General features: G+C 43.5%; 1 protein-coding gene across 1 annotated transcript in view; it reads left to right on the top strand.

Annotated features, from left to right (window-relative positions):
* Nucleotides 1-5,279: 5,279 nt before the first annotated feature.
* LOC126212793 (tyrosine-protein phosphatase corkscrew-like) overlaps nucleotides 5,280-23,330 on the top strand; it is a 353,604-nt gene continuing 335,553 nt past the window's right edge. Inside the window, exon 1 of the mRNA XM_049940195.1 lies at nucleotides 5,280-5,394. The gene's annotated coding sequence lies outside the window, so the exon portion shown is untranslated. The remainder of the gene's footprint in view (nucleotides 5,395-23,330) is intronic.

Raw genomic sequence — 23,330 nt, 5'->3', positions numbered from 1 at the left:
CCAGACCGCTGCAGAAAATTCTCCTTTTCTTATAAAACGCCTCTTTTGCCTTTGCTATCCTTGTTTTAATTTCTGTGCTGCACTTGCAGTCGGTGTCTATCCTGCTTCCAAGATACTTACAATTTTGCACTTGTTCTAGTATTTCTCCATTCAGCACAATTTTTATTTCCTTATTTCCTCCTAGTGCCAATACTTCTGTTTTATTTGTGTTAATTTTCATTCCATATTTTTTTCCGTTAGTTGCAATGGTGTCCACCAAATCCTGTAATTCTTTTTCCCCTGTGGCTAGAAGGACCATGTCACCAGCAAACCTCAAACACCCTACTCTTCTTACTCCAATTTCTACTGCTTTGTCATCTAATGAGCACTGGTCAATCATATATAGACAGCATCCTTGTCTTACTGCTTTTCCTAGTATGATCCACTTTGTACTTTCTCCTGTCACTTTAACTGAAACTTTTTGATTAAGATACAATGAGTTTACAAGTGTTCTGGTTTTCCAGTCCACTCTCTTTTCCCTCATTATAGTCGCCAGCTTGTCCCAAACCACACTGTCAAATGCCTTCTCTAGATCGATGAAGCACATACATAGGTCTCTTCCTTTTTCAATAAACCTTTATCCCAAGATTCGTAGGAGCCCTATTGCGTGTCAGGTGCCCGTGTAAAGCCAAACTGCTCGTCGCCCAGATTCTGCTCCATTACTTTTTCAAGTCTTTTATTAAGTAAGAGCTATCACGGGCCCCACATGACTCCAGCTGCAGACGCCACACACCCTTACAGAGACTCCTCCAGCTCCAGCAGTCCCCTACCGGCATGCACGGTCCGCTGATTCCTCAGATTGTCTACGTACACGCATCCGCTCGGTACAATTTGAAACGACACTCGTCCGATTAGGCAACATGTCTCCAGTCAAGAACAGTCAAATTTCGTTGTTGACTGGCCCAGGCGAGGCGTAAAGCTGTGTCTCGTGCAGTCTTCAAGGGTACACGAGTGTGCGTTCGGCTGCGAAAGCCCGTATCGATGCTCCTTTGTTGAATGGTTCGCACGCTGACACTTGCTGATGGCCCATCACTGAAATCTGCAGCAATTTGCCGAACGGTTACACTTCTGTCACGTTGGACGGACCTCTTGAGTCGCCGTCGGTCCCGCTCTTGCACGATCTTTTTCCGGCCGCTGCTATGTTGGAGATTTGACGTTTTTAACCGGATTCCTGATATTCACGGTACACTCGTGAAATGGTCGTACGGGAAAATCCCCCCTCCATCGCTACCTCGGAGATGCTCCGTCCTATCCCTCGTGCGCCGACTGTAACACCACGTTCAAACTCAGATCTTGCTAACCTGCCTGTTTACATCTCTCTCTATTTCAATACGCATCCGTATACCAGTTTCTTTGACACTTTAGTGAACAATGGAAATACGTAACAGATCAGGCGAACAATCTATGATTGTTGTTGTTGTGGTCTTCAGTCCTGAGACTGGTTTGATGCAGCTCTCCATGCTACTCTATCCTGTGCAAGCTTCTTCATCTCCCAGTACCTACTGCAGCCTACATCCTTCTGAATCTGCTTAGTGTATTCATCTCTTGGTCTCCCTCTACGATTTTTACCCTCCACGCTGCCCTCCAGTGCTAAATTTGTGATCCCTCGATGCCTCAGAACATGTCCTACCAACCGATCCCTTCTTCTAGTCAAGTTGTGCCACAAACTCCTCTTCTCCCCAATCCTATTCAATACCTCCTCATTAGTTATGTGATCTACCCATCTTATCTTCAGCATTCTTCTGTAGCACCACATTTCGAAAGCTTCTATTCTCTTCTTGTCCAAACTATTAATCGTCCACGTTTCACTTCCATACGTGGCTACACTCCGTACAAATACTTTCAGAAACTTCCTGACACTTAAATCTATACTGGATGTTAACAAATTTCTCTTCTTCAGAAACGCTTTCCTTGCCATTGCCAGTCTACATTTTATATCCTCTCTACTTCGACCTTCATCAGTCATTTTCCTCCCCAAACAGCAAAACTCCTTTACTACTTTAAGTGTCTCATTTCCTAATCTAATTCCCTCAGCATCACCCGATTTAATTTGACTACATTCCATTATCCTCGTTTTGCTTTTGTTGATGTTCACCTTATATCCTCCTTTCAAGACACCGTCCATTCCGTTCAACTGCTCTTCCAAGTCCTTTGCTGTCTCTGACAGAATTACAATGTCATCGGCGAACCTCAAAGTTTTTATTTCTTCTCCATGGATTTTAATACCTACTCCGAAGTTTTACTTCGTTTGCTTTACTGCTTGCTCAATATACAGATTGAATAACATCGGGGAGAGGCTACAACCCTATCTCACTCCCTTCCCAACCACTGCTTCCCTTTCATGCCCCTCGACTCTTATAACTGCCATCTGGTTTCTGTACAAATTGTAAATAGCCTTTCGCTCCCTGTATTTTACCCCTGCCACCTTGAGAATTTGAAAGAGAGTATTCCAGTCAACATTGTCAAAAGCTTTCTCTAAGTCTACAAATGCTAGAAACATAGGTTTGCCTTTTCTTAATCTTTCTTCTAAGATAAGTCGTAAGGTTAATCTATGATTACGATACTATTAATCGAATCCTACTCACAATTGCTGCTCTCTTTCATTTGTAATAGTTCTGATCACTATGGGACTTAACATCTGTGGTCATCAGTCCCCTAGAACTTAGGACTACTTAAACCTAACCAACCTAAGGACATCACACACATCCATGCCCGAGGCACGATTCGGACGTGCGACCATAGCAGCCGCGTGCTTCCGGACTGAAGGGCCTAGAACCGCTCGGCCACAGCGGCCGGCCTCTTTCAGTTGCATATCCGCGGATGAGCGCCACCGAACGGTGATTCTATCTACGTGTCTACATCTACATCCATACTCCGCAAGCCACTTCACGGTGTGTGGCGGAGGGTACCTTAAGTACCTCTATCGGTTCTCCCTTCTATTCCAGTCTCGTATTGTTCGTGGAAAGGAGGATTGTCTGTATGCTTCTGTGTGGGCTCTAATCTCTCTCATTTTATCCTCACGGTCTCTTCGCGAGATATACGTAGGAGAGAGCAATATACTGCTCGACTCCTCGGTGAAGGTATGTTCTGGAAACTTCGACAAAAGCCCGTACCGAGCTACTGAGCGTCTCTCCTGCAGAGTCTTCCACTGGAGTTTATCTGTCATCTCCGTAACGCTTTCGCGATTACTAAATGATCCTGTAACGAAGCGCGCTGCTCTCCGTCGGATCTTCTTTATCTCTTCTATGAACCCTATCTGGTACGGATCCCACACTGCTGAGCAGTATTCGAGCAGTGGGCGAACAAGCGTACTGTAACATACTTCCTTTGTTTTCGGATTGCATTTCCTTGGGATTCTTCCAATGAATCTCAGTCTGACATCTGCTTTACCGACGATTAATTTTGTATGATCATTCCATTTTAAATCACTCGTAATGCTTACTCCCTGATAATTTACGGAATTAAGTGCTTCCAGTTACTGACCTGCTATATTGTAGCTAAGTGATAGAGGATCTTTCTTTCTATGTATTCGGAGAAGATTACACTTGTCTACATTGAGATTCAATTGCCATTCCCTGCACCGTGCGTCAATTCGCTGCAGATCCTCCTGCATTTCAGTACAATTTTCCGTTGTTGCAACCTCTCGATATAGCACAGCATCATACGCAACAAGCCTCAGTGAACTTCCGATGTCATCCACAAGGTCATTTATGTATATTGTGAATAGCAACGGTCCTACGACACTCCTCTGCGGCACACCTGGAATCACTCTTACTTCGGAAGACTTCTCTCCATTGAGAATGACATGCTGCGTTCTGTTATCTAGGAACTCTTCAATCCAATCACACAATTGGTCTGATAGTCCACATGCTCTTACTTTGTTCATTAAACGACTGTGGGGAACTGTATCGGACGCCTTGCGGAAGTCAAGAAACACGGCATCTACGTGGGAACCCGTGTCGGCCCTCTTCGTCTCGTGGACGAATAGCGCGAGCTGGGTTGCACACGATCGTCTCTTCCGAAACCCATGCTGATTCCTGCAGAGTAGATTTCTAGTCTCTAGAAAAGTCATTATACCCTAACATTATCGTTGAAATAACCGGTTTTCCCTTATATCTTTTTTCCCATACAAGTTGAAAGTGTGTGTTAACACCACTCAGGATAACCAGTTTCTGAAATAACTGATTTTCTATTTTCTATTCCCGTTATTTACCGCAATAAGCTTATAAATCGTACCGAAATTAAAAAATTTTGAATCCCCCAGTTTCAAGATACATAGACTATTGAAGTAACTGGCAAACGAAGGAGAACTTGGTCTTTCCACGGTTCGCTGCTGTTCTCGAAAGTGGCTGAATATCACAGAAAATAACCAGTGTTCTCCTGTTGGTTCTGTTGTTGTGGTTTGATGCAGCTCTCCGTGCTACTCTATCCTGTGCAAGCTTCTTCATCTGCCAGTACCTACTGCAACCTACATCCTTCTGAACCTGCTCACTGTATTCATCTCTTGGTCTCCCTCTACGATTTTTACCCTCCACGCTGCCCTCCAGTACTAAATTGGTGATCCCTCGATGCCTCAGAACATGTCCTACCAACCGATCCCTTCTTCTGGTCCAGTTGTGCCACAAACTCCTCTTCTCCCCAATCCTATTCAATAAATCATCACTAGTTGTGTGATGTACCCATCTAATCTTCAGCATTCTTCTGTAGCACCACATTTCGTAAGTCGTCTTAGTAAATTGTACATACGAGTGAAGTAAAATCGAAACTTTGTGCAACTCTTATGGAACATCCACCGGAAAAAAATCTCGCACAGCGGTGAAAGTTCGAGAGACCCAGCGATGCGTATGGGCTTCGATTTACTACGTCATACTCCTGCCCTTAGTGGTAAGCTTTGCAATGTGTACAGGATCTTAGCTTTTCGTCCTCACAGGAATCGTTTCGTACAAGTTGTCTGTCCATATTTGCCAACACACCCCTATGATAATGCGCAATTAAGAAACAATAATTGTTAACATCTTTAGCGCTGAATTATTTGAGCAGTTTTTGCAGAGAGACGTGTTCCGTCGAGCTGTTGTTGACAGCGTGGTTGGCCGTTTTGCCCGCAGGCGGCAGCACCAAGCGGTGCCGCGACGAGATGGAGTCCGGTGGCGCCGCCGCCGCCGCCGCCGTCTCCCCACCACCCGCCGCCGCGCACAACAGCGCCGAGGCGGCGATCCCTTCTGCGCATGCGCAGAGTCCCGTCGCGCATGCGCCGGCGGCTGCCGCCGTCACTGCGCATGCGCCGACCGTAGCGCCGGGCCTGGAGCCGGCGCGCAGACAGAGCTGCCTGCCAGTGTCCAGCTACAAACTGCGGAGGTGAGACTGTGCGCATGTACACACACATCACATTTCCCAATCAGCTTCCCCGTAAACAGATTTTCGTAATACCGTTGCTGGTTTTGAAACGTCGCTTTCGTCCGTCATTCGGTCGCCGCGCGAAGTCAGTCGTTGCAGTGGCGCTAGTCCCCACGACGAATCATTCGGATTCAGCCGTCGCTTTGCAATGTTTATATGACCTCCTTAGCTTTTTATCGTCTGAGGAATCGTTTCTTACAGCTTGACCAGAAGTCGTCTTCCTGCTGCCACCGAACTCCACTAATTCCCATTGTATATAACTTTAACGTACTGATTTCGCTTTTAAAATTTGCCAATCACACCGTAAAAAAAGAAATGAAAACAAAACTTTAATTGTTCTTGAGTAATATTAACAAGCTTATTTTTAAAGAGGTACTAACGGAGGAGTAGAGTCAGGAATCTGAAATATTCTTAGCACACAGTTGGCAGTATCGACGAAGATTCTATTAAGTGTACCGCAGAAGGGTAGGCGCTTCGTACACAAACACCACATTGTTTCTTAAGCACACGTTTCGTTAATTCTCGCTGACTTTTACTTACAGCATACTTTCTAAAGAAATACCGACGAACAAGGAGGGTCGTGCAACTGAAAATATTGAATGTAATATTCCAGAATGAAAATTTCACTCTGCGGCGGAGTCAGCGCTGATAACGAGACTTCCTGGTCTATTAAAACTGTGTGCCGGGCAGAGTCTCGAAGCCGCGACCTCTGCTGATAGCAGGCAAGTGCTCTGCCGACTCAGCTGCAATATCCGTTCTTCCAAGAGCGCTGGAGTTGCAGGTTTCGCAGGAGAAGTCCTGTGGAAACTTCCTGGCAGATTAAAACTGTGTGCCGGACCGAGACTCGAACTCGGGACCTTTGCCTCTCGCGGGCAAGTGCTCTACCAACTGAGCTACCCAAGCACGACTCACGCCCCGTCCTCACACCTTTAATTCCGCCAGTACCTCGTCTCCTACCTTCCAAACTTAACAGGGGCTCTCCTGCGAACCTTGCAGAACTAGCACTCCTGAAAGATAGGATATTGCGGAGACATGGCTTAGCCACAAGCTGGGGGATGGGGAAGTTTGGCAGGTATGAGAACAGGTAGTGGCGGAAGTAAAGCTGTGCGGAGGGGGCGTGAGTCGTGCTGAACACCTGCCCTCGAAGCGCAAAGGTCGCGAGTTCGAGTTTCTGTCCGGCACACAGTTTTAATCTGCCAGCAAGTATGAATATGGCATTAGTAAGTTTAACTGAAAAAGTAAAAACGTCTGTGGAATATGGTAGAGGAGTTCATTAAAAACGATAAATATTTTTTTCTAAATTTTTGAGTACTGACCAAATACCTAACTACATTAGAGTGTTTTGAAACGGTGGGCGTAAAGTTGAGTTACTACCTGCCTTCCGCATGGAACACACCTACCTCAGCATCGACTACTAGTGTTACACACATACGGTTACTGTCAACAAGTAAGGACCTGAAGATGATGTTGCAACGACATCGAAACTAGTCGCCAGTATAACAAACACCTTAATACAGCTGGAAGAATTTCGTCACTTTTTTAACACATATTATACTAGGACTTCAACACTCCACCTCCAAGTGCCTGTTACTCATCGATAATTACTGAAACAAGAAACGGCAACGGAGTTCTAAGTCAAAAAGGGAAAATCTGCCCCAAAACACAACCCTCGAATTTGCACAGAAACAAAATGAAATTTATTGGTATCCCTTAAGCCTACACAGGTTCGTCACTTTTATGCGACAGCACTTCCAGCTCCGTAATGTGCCCACCATCTGCTTTTCGCCCTTACTTTACCGAAGAAATAGTCGCTCATGAATCCGCAGGTTAAACGCCGACGCAAGGGAACGCACTTTACATTCCCTTCGCTCCTTCGGACTGCACCAACTCACTCACTCCTACATCCACATCTATCTCTACAGTCTGCAAACCACTGTGAAGTGCGTGGCAGAGGGTATGTACCACTGTGGTTGCAGTATTTGTTATCTTTTCCTCACCATCTCCAATGTGAGCGATGTGTAGGGGATTGTAGTTCTTGTGGTCTTCAGTCCAGAAACTGGTTTGATGCAGCTCTCCATGCTACTCTATCCTGTGCAAGCTTCTTCATCTCCCAGTACCTACTGCAGCCTACATCCTTCTGAATGTGCTTACTGTATTCATCTCTTGGTCTCCCTCTACGATTTTTACCCTCCACGCTGCCCTCCAGTACTAAATTGGTGATCCCTTGATGCCTCAAACGATCCCTTCTTCTAGTCAAGTTGTGCCACAAATTCCTCTTCTCCCCAATTCCATTCAGTACCTCCCCATTAGTCGTATGATCTACCCATCTAATCTTCAGCATACTTCTGTAGCACCACATTTCGCAAGCTTCCATTCTCCTCTTGTCCAAAGTATTTATGGTTCACGTTTCACTTCCATACAACGCTACCCTCCATACAAATATTTTCAGAAACGACTTCCTGACACTTAAATCTATACGCGATGTTAACAAATTTCTCTTCTTCAGAAACGCTTTCCTTGCCATTGCTAGTCTACATTTTATATCCTCTCTACTTCGACCATCATCAGTTATTTTGCTCCCCAAATAGCAAAGCTCCTTTACTACTTTAAGTGTCTCATTTCCTAATCTAATTCCCTCAGCATCACCCGACTTAATTCGACTACATTCCATTATCCTCGTTTTGCTGTTGTTGATGTTCATCTTATATCCTCCATTCAAGACACTGTCCATTCCATTCAACTGCTCTTCCAAGTCCTTTGCTGTCTCTGTCAGAATTACAATGTCATCGGCGAACCTCAAAAGTTTTTATTTCTTCTCCATGGATTTTAATACCTACTCCGAATTTTTCTTTTGTTTCCTTTACTGCTTGCTCAATATAAAGATTGAATAAGACTGGGGAGAGGCTACAACCCTGTCTCACTCCCTTCCCAACCACTGCTTCCCTGTCGTGTCCCTTGACTCATAACTGCCATCTGGTTTCTGTACAAATTGAAAATAGCCTTTCGCTCCCTGTATTTTACCCCTGCCACCTTCATAATTTGAAAGAGATTATTCCAGTCAACCCTGTCAAAAGCTTTCTACAAATGATAGAAACGTAGGTTTGCATTTCCTTTATCTATTTTCTAAGACAAGTCGTCTTCCAACATTTGTACGGAATCCAAACTGATCTTCCCCGAGGTCGGTTTCTACCAGTTTTTCGATTCATCTGTAAAGAATTCATGTTAATATTTTGCAGCAGTGGCTTATTACACTGATAGTTCGGTAATTTTCACACGTCAAATCGTGCTTTCTTTGGGATTGGAATTATTATACTCTTCTTGAAGTCTGAGGCTATTTCGTCTGTCTCATACATCTTGCTCACCAGATGGTAGAGTTTTGTCAGGACTGGCTCTCCCAAGGCCGTCAGTAGTTCTAATGGAATGTTGTCTACTCCCGGGGCCTTGTTTCGACTCAGGTCTCTCAGTGCTCTGTCAAACTCTTCACGCAGTATCGTATCTCCCATTTCATCTTCATCTACATCCTCTTCCATTTCCATAATATTGTCCTCAAGTACATCGCCCTTGTATAGAACCTCTATATACTCCTTCCACATTTCTGCTTTTCCTTCTTTGCTTAGAACTGGGTTTCCATCTGAGCTCCTAATGTTCATACAAGTGGTTCTCTTATCTCCAAAGGTCTCTTTAATTTTCCTGTAGGCAGTATCTATCTTACCCCTAGTGAGATAAACCTGTACATCCTTACATTTGTCCTCTAGCCATCCCTGCTTAGCCATTTTGCACTTCCTCTCGATCTCATTTTTGAGACGTTTGTATTCCTTTTTGCCTGCTTCATTTATTGCATTTTTATATTTTGTCCTTTCATCAGTTAAATTCAATATTTCTTCTGTTACCCAAGGATTTCTACTAGCCCTCGTCTTTTTACCTACTTGATCCTCTGCTGCCTTCACTACTTCATCCCTCAGAGCTACCCATTCTTCTTCTACTGTATTTCTTTCGCCCATTCCTGTCAATTGTTCCCTTATGCTTTTCCTGAAACTCTGTACAAACTGTGGTTTAGTCAGTTTATCCAGGTCCCATCTCCTTAAATTCCCACCTTTTTGCAATTTCTTCAGTTTTAATCTACCGTTCATAACCAATAGATTGTGGTCAGAGTCCACATCTGCCCCTGGAAATGTCTTACAATTTAAAACCTGGTTCCTAAATCTCTGTCTTACCATTATATAATCTATCTGATACCTTTTAGTATCTCCAGGATTCTTCCATGTATACAATCTTCTTTCATGGTTCTTAAAACAAGTGTTAGCTATGATTAAGTTATGCTCTGTGCAAAATTCTATCAGGCGGCTTCCTCTTTCATTTCTTCCCCCCAATCCATATTCACCTGCTACGTTTCCTTCTCTCCCTTTTCCTACTGACGAATTCCAGTCACCCATGACTATTAAATTTTCGTCTCCCTTCACTACCTGAATAATTTCTTTTATCTCGTCATACATTTCATCAATTTCTTCATCATCTGCAGAGCTAGTTGGCATATAAACTTGTACTACTGTAGTAGGCATGGGCTTTGTGTCTATCTCGGCCACAATAATGCGTTCACTATGGTGTTTGTAGTAGCTTATGCGCATACCTATTTTCCTATTCATTATTGAAGCTACTCCTGCATTACCCCTATTTGATTTTGTATTTATAACCCTGTAATCGCCTGACCAAAACTCTTGTTCCTCCTGCCACCGAACTTCGCTAATTCCCACTATATCCTACTTTAACCTATCCATTTCCTTTTTTAAATTTCTTAACGTACCTGCCCGATTAAGGGATCTGACATTCCACGCTCCCATCCGTAGAACGCCAGTTTTCTTTCTCCTGATAACGACATCCTCTTGAGTAGTCCCCGCCCGGAGATCCGAATGGGGGCTATTTTACCTCCGGAATATTTTACCCAAGAGGATGTCATCATCATTTAATCATACAGTAAAGCTGCATGTCCTCGGGAAAAATTACGGCCGTAGTTTCCCCTTGCTTTCAGCCGTTCGCAGTACCAGCACAGCAAGTCCGTTTTGGTTAGTGTTACAAGGCCAGATCAATCATCCAGACTGTTGCCCCTGCAACTACAGAAAAGGCTGCTGCCCCTCTTCAGGAACCACACGTTTGTCTGGCCTCTCAACAGATACCCCTCCGTTGTGGTTGCACCTACGGTACGGCTATCTGTATCGTTGAGGCACGCAAGCCTCCCCACCAACGGCAAGGTCCACGGTTCATGGGGATGTATATATATTTCTCTTTTTTGATTCGAAATCAAAAACTATGCTGCATGGTTTAAAAACACCAAAGAAGACATTCAGATGCTACGTATGAAACCCGAAGATGCTTTTGACAGAGTTGTTTCCCGAAAGAAGATAGTGACAAATGGAATAACCCGAGACGAGCAACCGAAAAGAAGACACGGTGTCCTTTGGACAGAAGAGTGCGAACAGGCCCGCTCACAACGAATGAGGCAAATCTGGGCTCAGAAAAGAAGTCAGGCTCTGTCCTAAGTGCGGCAACACTTAACGTGGTCCTAGGTGGCCCCAACGAATAATTACATATATACACGCCGAAGAGTGTCGTTTCTGTTTACTAACAATAAGTCGCTAGTAAACCGCAGAAGACCTTCAGTGTCTGCTCACACAAGATTACTAAAATGTGTGATTATTTGACTTAACCCTCAAACAGAGTGGTGACTTCTTAGTATCATAAATGGTGTTGTGGGCTCCAAAAGGATACCACTCAATTTTATCCATGAAAATTAATTTACTTTACTTTCATTAGAAATATTTACTTATAAATTCCTTAATTGCCAACGCAAAACTTCAGTTACACTAAAAAAATCTCTATAAAAAAGATAATAGGAAAAAAAGTTTATGCAACACTACTTAACATTGAAACGAAATGCAGTATGAAAATTCAAACTAGTTTATTGTTATCAGTAACAACACGAAACAATAATAGATTGCTGCGAGATAAATGTATAGTGTTCGAAAAATTAGCTGTAATGAACATCAAATATGAATTGATACAGAGTTTTTCACAAATCGTCAATAATCACCCGCATTCTCCTCTCCACACTCTTTACAGACAACCGTACGACAGGGTTGGCAAACTAGGCGACTGCAGCAGATACAATACTGGTTTGTCTTTTTCTCACTGGCACGTGGACAAAGAGCACATAGTTTCCTCTTTGAATCCAGAGTGGATATTTGTGATTTTGGGAGAGGTGTCTTCAAAAGTCCTGAGCTTGTTACTCTTAGTTTTTTTGGTAGTCTGCCATTCATCAGCCTCTCATTGTCATAGGGTTCAGTAAGCTGCCTGGCAAGTGTCCTGATGAACTGAAACCGGGAAACAGGTATGTACTTCTTGCAGGACGTTTGTGTTACATACGAGTTAACTCCGAGTATGTTGAGGACTGCATAAAGTACAGCAATGATGCATAATGGAAATCAAAATGACAGCTTTTCCTTTTTTAGGGACATAAGAAATCAACGTTCGTCATTTGTGACGCCATAAAGTGTTGAACCTTCCACACGCCTCTTGGATGGCTGGAATTCGGGTGGGATTTCCTTTTTGTTTTTCCTCAATGTACCAACAGAAGTCAACTTTCGTTTTTTCAACTTCGAAACAAATTCAATAGAGCCAAAGTAGTTGTCAGCTGTAATGTAAATGGGCTTCGCTAGTCTCAGCACAGATTGAGTGGGTTTTTGAAATTTCTTTTCTCTGGTGTCAAGCCAACGCCATCGCTGTCTTTTCCAGGCTATAAATAGGCATTCAGAATAGTAATTTGTTTGAGAATCAGCTGAAATCATTATTTTCAGCCGATATTTCGCTGGTTTACTAGCCATATAAACCCTAAATGCGCATCTCCCACGAAACCCAACCAGCATTTCATCCACGCTTGCATGTCAACATATGTTATAAGATGCCTGAGAATTGTGAACCATTCTATCGAAAATCCAAGAAATCACTGCTGCAGGCTCGTTCTTCTTCCTCTCATCTCTGCTAGTTACGTCATCAAATCTTAGGCAGTAAAGCAATATCAGCACTCTCTTCATGGATACTGTGGCGCGGAAAATCTCTCTTCCAGTGCGGTCTGTTGCAAACATAGACTCCAGATTTTCACGATTAGATTTGAAAATGGCGCTAAAGTGTAATAATCCAAATAGTGCCCTAAGTTCATTGGCGTTCATGTCTCGTACTTCTGTGCGCTGCTGATCAGAAAATTTTGATGGATATGAAGAAATTTTCACATTGGTATGACTAACAATTTCTTGTAACATACCTCTGGTAAACAAACAGTCCCACGCTTCCAATGGCCTGCATGAGTCTCCCAATCGGCTTGCAGGGCCTTTCAGTGTAGGAACTTTTATTATCAAGTTGTGGGCTGGTGTTCTCACATTCCTTTCAGGTTCTAGAGTGGATCACTTATACCTGTTTCTGCCATAGAAACTAGATGATTTCCCTATGTGTTTATTTCCCTCTAATTTATCTGATTCACTAGCGTCACGACTTTTTTCTGAATCAGTTTCATGTTCACTGTTGCAAGAAAGTCATTTTCATCGTCAAGATCATTTGCATCACTACCCTCTTCATCTTCTTCTAGCGTTTTTCTCACAAAGTCTGGGAAACCTGGATCGAGCACTGACATACCTGAATGTGAGCTCGAAGCCATAGTAACACTGAAAATAAATGAAAACACTCACTAAGCCTAAAAATAAAATGTCATTTCGTTGATAAGTAAACTTTTGACGTAGGGCAAACAAACACTTGTGGTGTCGTGGGGTCAACAATGGCACCACCCAAACTTTACAGTTGTGCGCTGAACAAGAAAGCAACTCGACAATGCTGCTAGTTCGTCAGCAGGTTCAGTCAACTGCCGACAAGGTATGTAGAACCGCCAACAATAGAATGACCAACAGAGGAAATGGCGCGTATGTACAGTTTGACTGTTATCAAAAAGGACCCCACAACTACGTTTGGGGGATAACGTGGTCCTAGGTGGCCCCAACGAATAAATAAATATATACACGTCGAAGAATGTCGTTTCTGTTTGCTAACAATAAGTCGCTAGTAAACCGCAGAAGACCTTGAGTGTTTGCTCACACAAGATTACTAAAATGTGTGATTATTTGACTTAAAATAGGGAGTCACTATTTTTTACGGGCGAAACGGAATCAGAGCTTGGAGACTGTTGCCAGATTATTTAAGGTTCCGCTTCGTGAAGATCGGCAATTAATCTCCGAGACGCTTAGCAAGGTTCAAATGAAAAAAATGGCAGAATAGTAATTGCATCCTCACGCCACGATCCGTTAAGCTCATATTGGTCGTTTGCTGTAACAGTAAAAAACATTAAAATACTTAATTATCTTATAGCACCGTTAAAATAAAGACTCGTGAGCCTTAGCTAATTCACATTAATTTAATTGCAAATGGTTTCAAAGCTAATACACGACGCTTACATCACAATCGTCTACACAAAAGAAAGATTAATTGATGATACGCAAGCAAGGCAGCTATAGCGCGTCCTGTGAGTATAAAGGAGAGACAGACCAGAGCAGGAACGCTCGTCACTTTTTTTAACAGAAAACTATCACAGACGGTCGCAGTGAGCCACGGCCGATTGCTGTTGTATCTTTGAAATATTGTTCTTGAGATGATAATTAAATTTCATAAAGTTAATTTACGTAACATATTTTTGAGATTATTTGCAGTAAATAAATAGATAACTGCACATTTTTATGATTTCTGTCGTTTTTGCGACCTGTAGTTTACGCGGGTGTGTCCGTGTAAGACCTTTTGAAGAAAGACGTCACATCTCTGCCCAGCAGAGCTTTGCCGTCTACTCTTTCAGCGAAATTAGTAACTGTGGAAAGTAGGAATATGAAATGTGTACTACCTACAGTATTTAACGTTCAGTTAAACCGCTACAGTTGCCAACACAGAACAAACCAGTTCCACGATTGTTGCTGCGTTTGTGCCAGTATAAAGACATTCGTTTTTGAAGCAATAGTAATTCGTGTGTTTAGAAAGTGGAGTGACACGTAAGAATGGCCATACACTGTTTTTGCTTGGCAACGAAAGAGCCTATCATAATAACAGACAATAGTAATATGTGCTTCTCTTGCGTGAAATATTTTTGTTTCTTCTCTTCCTTTCAGCGGAATAAGCTGCAGATAAACACATGTTCGGCAGTATTTCTTCATGAATAAGTTGCTCGTAACTTACGTCTCTGGGTCATTGGGATACGGCCGATTTTTACGTTTATTTCCCGGCGGTTCATGTGTCCATGGTTTCTAACGCGCCGAACGCAGATTTCTAACAGGTCTTTCGTTAATTGAGTACAAAAATAATTAAAAACCAACATTTTGTGTACGATGCGCGTGACTGTCAGCAGTGCACAGAAAGAAAAGCAGACGGCGGCTCCTCTGATTTGTGACAAATCGACCGTCGCACCCGACGCCATATTGAAATCGGTAGACGCGAAGCGATAGCTGCTTACTCTTGCGGATCGAAATGCACATTCTTACGATACGGAAGTAAGATAGCTCACTGAATGAAAACTTTTATGAAAGGAAAAGCTAATGCAACAAGTTGTGATAAATGTTCAATTGAAGCTTTTAAAATCATTACTGTTCACTTGTGCAACTACTTTCAGCGTCAGATAACAAAGAAGCTACTTTGTTTTGTAGATATCGGTTTTATTTTGCTTCTTAATTTTTCTTTTTTGGGACTTGGAGCAGCTAAATCCACTTACTACAGAAATGGCTGTTATGGGACACTCAGCAATACTTCTGCTTTTGCGTTGTGTAACTGTTGTGGAATATCTTCCACTTAATCACCTTCTTCCAGCAGTGACGATAACAACAAAACGCAATCAGTAATTTGAGAAACATGCTTCTACGTAGACAAACAGTTGACGGCTACTTTTACGCGTTGTCGTCTCACAACACGCTTAAATAAAATACACTACTGGCCATTAAAATTGCTACACCACGAAGATGACGTGCTACAGGCGCGAAATTTAACCGACAGGAAGAAGATGCTGTGATACGCAAATGATTAGCTTTCCAGAGCTTTCACACAAGGTTGGCGCCGCTGGCGACACCTACAACGTGCTGACACGAGGAAGGTTTCCGACCGATTTCTCATACACAAACAGCAGTTGACCAGCGTTGCCTGGTGAAACGTTGTTGTGATGCCTCGCGTAAGGAGCAGATATGCGTACCATCACGTTTCCGACTTTTATCAAAGTCGGATTGTAGCCTATCGCGATTGCGGTTTATCGTATCGCGACATTGCTGCCCGCGTCAGTCGATATCCAATGACTGTTAGCAGAATATGGAATCGGTGGGTTCAGGAGGGTAATACGGAACGCCATGCTCGATCCCGACGGCCTCGTATCACTAGCAGTCGAGATGACAGGCATCTTATCCGCACGGCTGTAACGGATCGTGCAGCCACGTCTCGATCCCTGAGTCAACAGATGGGGACGTTTGCAAGACGACAACCATCTGCACGAACAGTTCGACGACGTTTCTAGCAGCACGGACTATCAGCTCGGAGACCGTGGCTGCGGTTACCATTGACGCTGCATCACAGACAGGAGCCCCTGCGATGGTGTACTCGACGACGAACCTGGGTGCACGAATGGCAAAACGTCATTGTTTCGGATGAATCCAGGTTCTGTTTACAGCATCACGATGGTCGCATCCGCGTTTGGCGACATGGCAGTGAACGCACATTGGAAGCGTCTATTCGTCATCGTCATACTGGCGTATCACCCGGCGTGATGGTATGGGGTGCCATCGGTTACACCTCTCGGTCACCTCTACTTTGAACATTGGACGTTACATTTCAGATGTGTTACGACCCGTGGCTTTACCCTTCATTCGATCTATGCGAAACCATACATTTCAGCAGGATAATGCACGACCGTATGTTGCAGGTCATGTACGGGCGTTTCTGGATACAGAAAATGTTCGACTGCTGCCCTGGCCAGCACATTCTCCAGATCTCTCACCAATTGAAAACGTCTGGTCCATGGTGGCCGAGCAACTGGCTCGTCACAATACGCCAGTCACTACTCTCGATGAACTGTGGTATCGTGTTGAAGCTGCACGGGCAGCTGTACCTGTACACGCCATCCGAGCTCTGTCTGACTCAATGCCCAGGCGTATCAAATGGTTCAAATGGCTCTGAGGACTATGGGACTCAACCGCTCAGGTCATTAGTCCCCAAGAACTTAGAACTAGTTAAACCTAACTAACCTAACGACATCACAAACATCCATGCCCGAGGCAGGATTCGAACCTGCGACGTAGCGGTCTTGTGGTTCCAGACTGCAGCGCCTTTAACCGCACGGCCACTTCGGCCGGCCCCAGGCGTATCGAGGCCGTTATTACGGCCAGAGATGGTTGGTCTGGGTACTGATTTCTCAGGATCTATGCACCTGAATTGCGTGAAAATGTAATGACATGTCAGTTCTAGTATAATATAGTTGTCCAATGAATACCCGTTTATCATCTGCATTTCTTCTTGGTGTAGTAATTTTAATGGCCAGTAGTGTGTTTTTACTTCGATTTTCTCCATACTGTAGTAAGATGTGGCTTTCCTTCCAACTTCAGTAACAATTCGGTATGTTAGCTATGAGGGCTGTTCAATAAAGAATGATCATAATTTCTTTATGGTCATAATTTGTCGCGCTAAAATTTAATCTTATGATATTCTGTTGGCTTAATGTGGAACATACGCGCCGTAGTAGTCCCGTTGTTGGAATTCCTGGTTCCCGCCTGTGAGAGGCAGACAAGGTCAGACGTGTTTAGTGTCGCCTTTTTATTCTATGTTGCTAGGTATGGCCTACCGCTGCAGTGGAGGCAACACGCGAGGAAAAATAGGCGGCTCTGAAATTCTGCTTTCGGCTCAGAGTCTTCAGTTGAGGCCTACACATCGTTCTTCCCTAGGGCACAACGCGAAGGTGGTTTAAAATGTTTACAGAAGGGAGACAGTCTGTTTCAAAGGATGTGGACCCGGTGCCCCAGTTACTGCTCTTACGAAAGAAAACATCCAACACTGCTGGTGTCATTGTGAGAGAGGATCGACGAATTACCTTAAGATACAAGTATAGCTCTCACACCCGACAGACAAGCATTAACTGGTGAAATTGTTAACGATGTTTTTCAGAAAATCATTAAGTGGTTCTCTGCAAATGGGCTCTCATTAAACTTTGACAAAACACAGTATATGCAGTTCCACACACTAAATGGAATGACCCCATTAATAAATATAGACTTCGATCAGAAATCGGTAGCAAAGGTAGAATACTCAAAATTTCCAGGTGTATGCATTGATGCGGGGTTGAAGTGGAAAGAACACACTGAGGACCTGCTGAAGCGTTTCAGTTCAGCTACTTATGCTATTAGGGTCATTGCAAATTTTGGCGATATACATGTGAGTAAATTAGCTTACCACACCTATTTTCATTCTCTGCTTTCGTATGGCATCATATTCTGGGGTAACTCATCATTGAGTAAAAGGGTCTTCATTGCACAAAAGCGTGTAGTCAGAATAATTGCTGGAGCTCATCCAAGATAATCTTGCAGACTCTTATTTGAAGAGCTAGAAATCTTCATTGTAGCCTCACAATGTATATACTCACCTATGAAATTTGTTATTAGCAATCCGAACGAATTCAAAAGCAATTGCAGTGTACATGGCTACAACACTAGGAGAAAGGATGACCTTCAAGGTTAAATCTAGCTTTGGCTCAGAAGGGGGTAAATTATGCTGCCACAAAAGTCTTTGGTGACGTACCTAATTGCATCAAAAGTCTGACAGATAGCCATTTAAAAGGAAGTTAAAAGAATTTCCTAATGGCAACTCCTTCTACTCATTAGATGAATTTTTGGATATGGTAAGTGGGTAATTTCACAACCCCCACAAAAATAATAAACAAAATTAAAAATATTGAGTGTCATGTAATATTTTGTCTAACGTAATATCTTGTATAGACACTTTTTATTAACCTGACACGTTCCACGTCATTACTAAGTGTCGTATTCATGATCTATGGAACAAGTACTAACCTAATCTAATCTCTAATCACTTTCTGAAATACTGAACATTTCGCTGGTTGCCACCCACACGTTGTGTGACAGAAAAACTAGACACGAGACGTGTTTGTGCTCGATGGATTCCGAGACTGTCTATTCCCGGACAAAAGGACATTCGCGTGCAGGTCTGCCTGCAGTTGAAACTGATGTTAGAGGAGGTTCTTTGAGATGCAATCACTGCCGATGAAAGTTGGCTACCTGATTTTGATCCTGAGGGCAAACAGCAGGTGGAAATCTCGTTCATCACCAACCCCCGAAAAAGCAAAAGTGGTCGCTTCTGCTGGCAAAGTTGCGGTCATCTGATTCTTTGATATTCGTGGAATGGTTTATCAGCATGTTGTACCTGCACACACGTCAGTAACTGGATAGCACTACAGGGATGTCCTGCAAACATTGCAAGTCCATATCAGGCGCATTTCCGTGAAGCAGGCTGGATACTGCACGACGGTAATGCGCGGCCGCATATTGCCGAGGCTGTTGCCCAATATCTTGCAAAAATCAACGTGGAGTGCGTCCCTCACCCTCCCTGTATTCCCTGACACGAAGAGACGCCCTCGTGGGAGGCATTACCAGTCGTGAGGACCAGTGGTGAAGGCTGCGGAGACTATGTTTAAGGACCTCTCAAAAAATGGTTTCCAGCATGTATTTGGAAGAGATGTTGGGACAAGAGCATCGCATTCGTGGGGGACTGCATTACAAGGACCATCACAATAATGAGGATGAGTAAAGGTATGTTGTAAAAAAAAAAAAATATGATCTTTCTTATTGAACAGCCCTCCTAAGTATAGTGTACAGCAACGTATCACATAAACCGAACCAGACGTAAAGCAAACGATGATAACATTTTGAACTGCAAATTTTTTGCTGTTGGGTACTTGGAAATTGAGTATCACTGTAACTATGACAAATATCGAAAAGACAGGTTCTTAATCGATCTTTGGTATGAAGCTATAGGTCGAAAGAAATCAGTTTTGTGCGGCAGTTAGTTTTCCTCAGAATCAGATGAGAGGTATTGTATACAGTAGCGAAGGAAACGCGTAAATACGAAGCAAGTGGTTTTTAATTTTTTTTAAGGAAAAGATCTTCTTCTTCAGTAGCGCTACAGTCCTTCCTGAGCCTTGGCTTCTTCAACAATCTTCGTCCACACTTCTCGGTTATTTGCTGCTCTTTTTCCACCCCCGGACTCCCATACTGGTGATATACATTATTACCTCGTCGATCCGTCTTCTTCTAGGTCTCCCTTTTCGCCTAACTGAATGGATCGTACCTTCCATCATTTTCTTTGGAATTCTGTCCTCTGCCATTCTCTCAAAGTGTCCTAGCCATCGTATTCGCTGTGATTTCACAAATTTCAGTATGTCCCTGCCTTGTATTAACCCTTGTAATTCGGCATTGTAGCGTATTCTTGGAAGCAGGATAGACACCGACTGGAAGTGCACCACAGAAATTAAAACAAGGATAGCAATGGCAAAAGAGGCGTTTTATAAGAAAAGGAGAATTTTCTGCTTATAAGAAAAGGAGAATTTTCTGCAGCGGTCTGGACAGAGAACTGAGGAAGAGACTCATAAAATGTCTTGTATGGATTGTTCTTCTATATGGCGCTGAAACGTGGACTGTGAGGAAGAAAGACACAGAAAGGCTGGAGGATTTCCAGATCTGGACACGGCGGAGGAGGGAAAGAATAAGTTGGATGGACAGAGTAGAAAATGAAGAGGTATTGAGAAGAGTGGGAGAGAAAAGAGAGTTACTAGATGTAATAAAGAGAAGAAGTTGGATTGGGCATATTATTAAGAAAGAATGACGGACTGATGAAAACAGTTTTAGAAGGTTACGTAGAAGGGAAAAGGAAGCGAGGAAGGAAGAGATTCCAGAAGCTGGATGACATGATGGACGGTACAACATACAGCAGTCTTGAGAAGGAAGGAATGGATGGCAGAGAATGGAGAGGCAAAATACCTGCTAATATGGCGGATAACTCATGATGATGATGATGATGATGATGATGATGATGATGATGATGATGATGATGATGAGCGTATTCTCCAGCCTTCTTCCTCCCTTACTGGCCCATATATTTTGCGTACTACTTCCCGCTCAATGCTTCTTAGTGCATTTTTATCGTGTTCTGTCAACGTCCGTACCTCTGAGCCGTATGTGATATCTGGGCGGACTAGGGAATTATATATTAGCAGTTCAGTTTGTCTTGTAACATGCCTATTTTTGAGAATCTGCATATTTGCAAAGTAAGCTCTGTTTCCTGCTTGTATTCTTTCCCTTATGGCCTTTCCAATACTGTTGTCATTTGTTATTAGGGCTCCCAAGTAGTTAAAAGAGGCCACTCCACTGAAGCATTTCCCGTTGATGTTTAGGTTTTTAGGGGTTCTTCTGGCCTCAGGTTGTGACATTACCATATATTTTGTTTTGTTTTCTTTTCATTTACTATGAGGCCAATTTTTAAAGCATTTGTTTCCATTGCCCGGTATGTTTCTAGGAGTGTATTGATGTTTCTTCCTACTATAGCAGTGTCATCAGCGTATGCACATATCTGGCTAGTTTTCATAAATATGGTGCATCTTTTGTTGGTTTTATTTACTACACTATGCAGGGCTATATTGAATAGGACAGTGGAGAGACTATCCCCTTGCTTCACACCTTTATTAAATCAAAGCTTTCACTTGTTCTGCTAAGGACCTTACTTTTGCTCTTGTCTCTGTCATTGTCATTCTGATTAGTCTTATTAATTTAGCACATATACCAACTTCTTTCAGTACTCTGTATAGTTCTTAAGATTTATGCTGTCAGAGCCTTGTTTGAAATCAATGAATAGGAAATGCAGATCTATATCATTTTGATAGAACTTTTCCATCGTTTCTTATCACAAATATTCGATCAGTTGCCCCTCTGCCTGATCGAAAGCCACACTGATATTCCCCTAGTATGCCTTCTGTACACTTCTGTATCCTTTCGTTTAATATACTTGTCAAGATGTTACACCTCTATAGTTTTCACACGCTGTTCTGTCCCCTTTCTTATAAATTGAGACTATTATTCCAACTGTCCAATTATCTGGCATAGTTTCTTTCTCCCATATATCTGATATTAATGCGTGCAGTTCCTTTATTACAGCCTCAGCACCAGTTTTTATTAATTCAGCAATTATGCTGTCTTCCCCAGGGGCTCCATTGTTTTCTGACTTGTGCGCAGCCTGGGAGACATCTGGTAGTGTTGGCTTTCTTGCCTCGTCGGTTTCACTGTCTACTTCCAGCTGCACTCTTCCCTCCTGTGCGGCTGTCTCTTCATCTTCTAGGCTGGTGCTTAGTCTATCTTTGAAATACTCTGCCCCTCTTCCCACTATCTCTTCTTCCTCCATCATTTTCCCATTTTTTACTGCCACAGGCCGTTGTTTTTGGTCGGAATCTGTCCTCTACCGAATAAACAAACTCGAGGAATTGATATAATATTCATTCATTTGCATATAGTTCAATGAGCTTTTATTGTTTACAGCAAGAAAATCAAAAAACCCATTTTTCTAATGTGCTGGTGTCAGCCGCTTCCTGGAAACCTCCGTTACTTTCCCGTGAGGTCTTCTCTGTTGCTACTACTACGCACTACGCCTATTTGTTCCTAACTTTTAACAGTACATCAAACAACTGTTAACTTGTAGGTGAGCCCAACAGGTACAATTAATACATTGAAGAGCCAAAGAAGCTGCGACACCTGCCTAACATCGTGTAGGGCCCCGGCGAGCACGCAGAAGTGCCGCAGCACGACGTGGCCTGGACTCGACTGATGTCTGAAGCAGTGCTGGAGGGAACTGACACCACGAATCCCGCGGGGCTGTCCATAAATCCGTAGGAGTACGAGGGGGTCGAGATCTCTTCTGAACAGCAGGCTGCAACGCATCCCAGATATGCTCGATAATGCTCGTGTCTGGGGAGTCTGGTGGCCGGCGGAAGTGTTTAAACACAGAAGAGTGTTCCTGGAGCCACTCTGTAGCAATTCTGGACGTGTGCGTTGTCGCATTGTCCTGCTGGAATTGCCCGACGCAGGTGATTAGACAGGGTGCTCATAGACAGAGTCGTATGTAGACGTATCAGGGGCCCCATATCACTGCAGCTGCACGCGCCCCACACCATCACATGCCTCCACCGGCTTGTACAGCCCCTGCCGACACGCAGGGTCCACGGATTCGTGAGGTTCTCTCCACACTCTTACACGTCCATTTGCTCGATAGAATTTGAAACGAGACTCGTCCGACCAGGCAACATGTTTCCAGTCATCAACGGTCCAGTTGACGGGTCCTCTGACTCCGAAAGGCCCTGTCGATGATCTTTCGTCGAATGGTCCGAACGCTGACACTTGTTGATGGCCCAGCATTGAAAACTGCAGCAATTTGCCCGGAAGAGCTGCACTTCTGTCACGCTGAGCGATTCTCTTCAGTCGTCGTCGGTCCCGTTCTTGCACGATCTTTTTCCAGCCGCAACGATGTCGGAGATTTGATGTTTCACGAGATTCCCGACATTCACGGTACAGTCGTGAAATGGTCGTACGGGAAAGTCCCCCCTCCATCGCTACCTGGGATATGTTGTGTCCCCATAGCTCGTGTGCCGACCAAAACACCACGTTCAAACTCGCTTAAATCTTGATAACCTGCCATTGTAGCATGACGATAACTGCGCCACTCGCATGTTGGCCTATACAGGGTGCATCATAATTAATGGCGTAAACGCATACAGTTGAAAGTACACGATACTAGAA

The sequence above is a fragment of the Schistocerca nitens genome, chromosome 11 (assembly GCF_023898315.1).
Source record: "Schistocerca nitens isolate TAMUIC-IGC-003100 chromosome 11, iqSchNite1.1, whole genome shotgun sequence".
Lineage (NCBI taxonomy): Eukaryota > Metazoa > Arthropoda > Insecta > Orthoptera > Acrididae > Schistocerca > Schistocerca nitens.
This window is presented reverse-complemented; position numbering and strand designations above follow the sequence as displayed.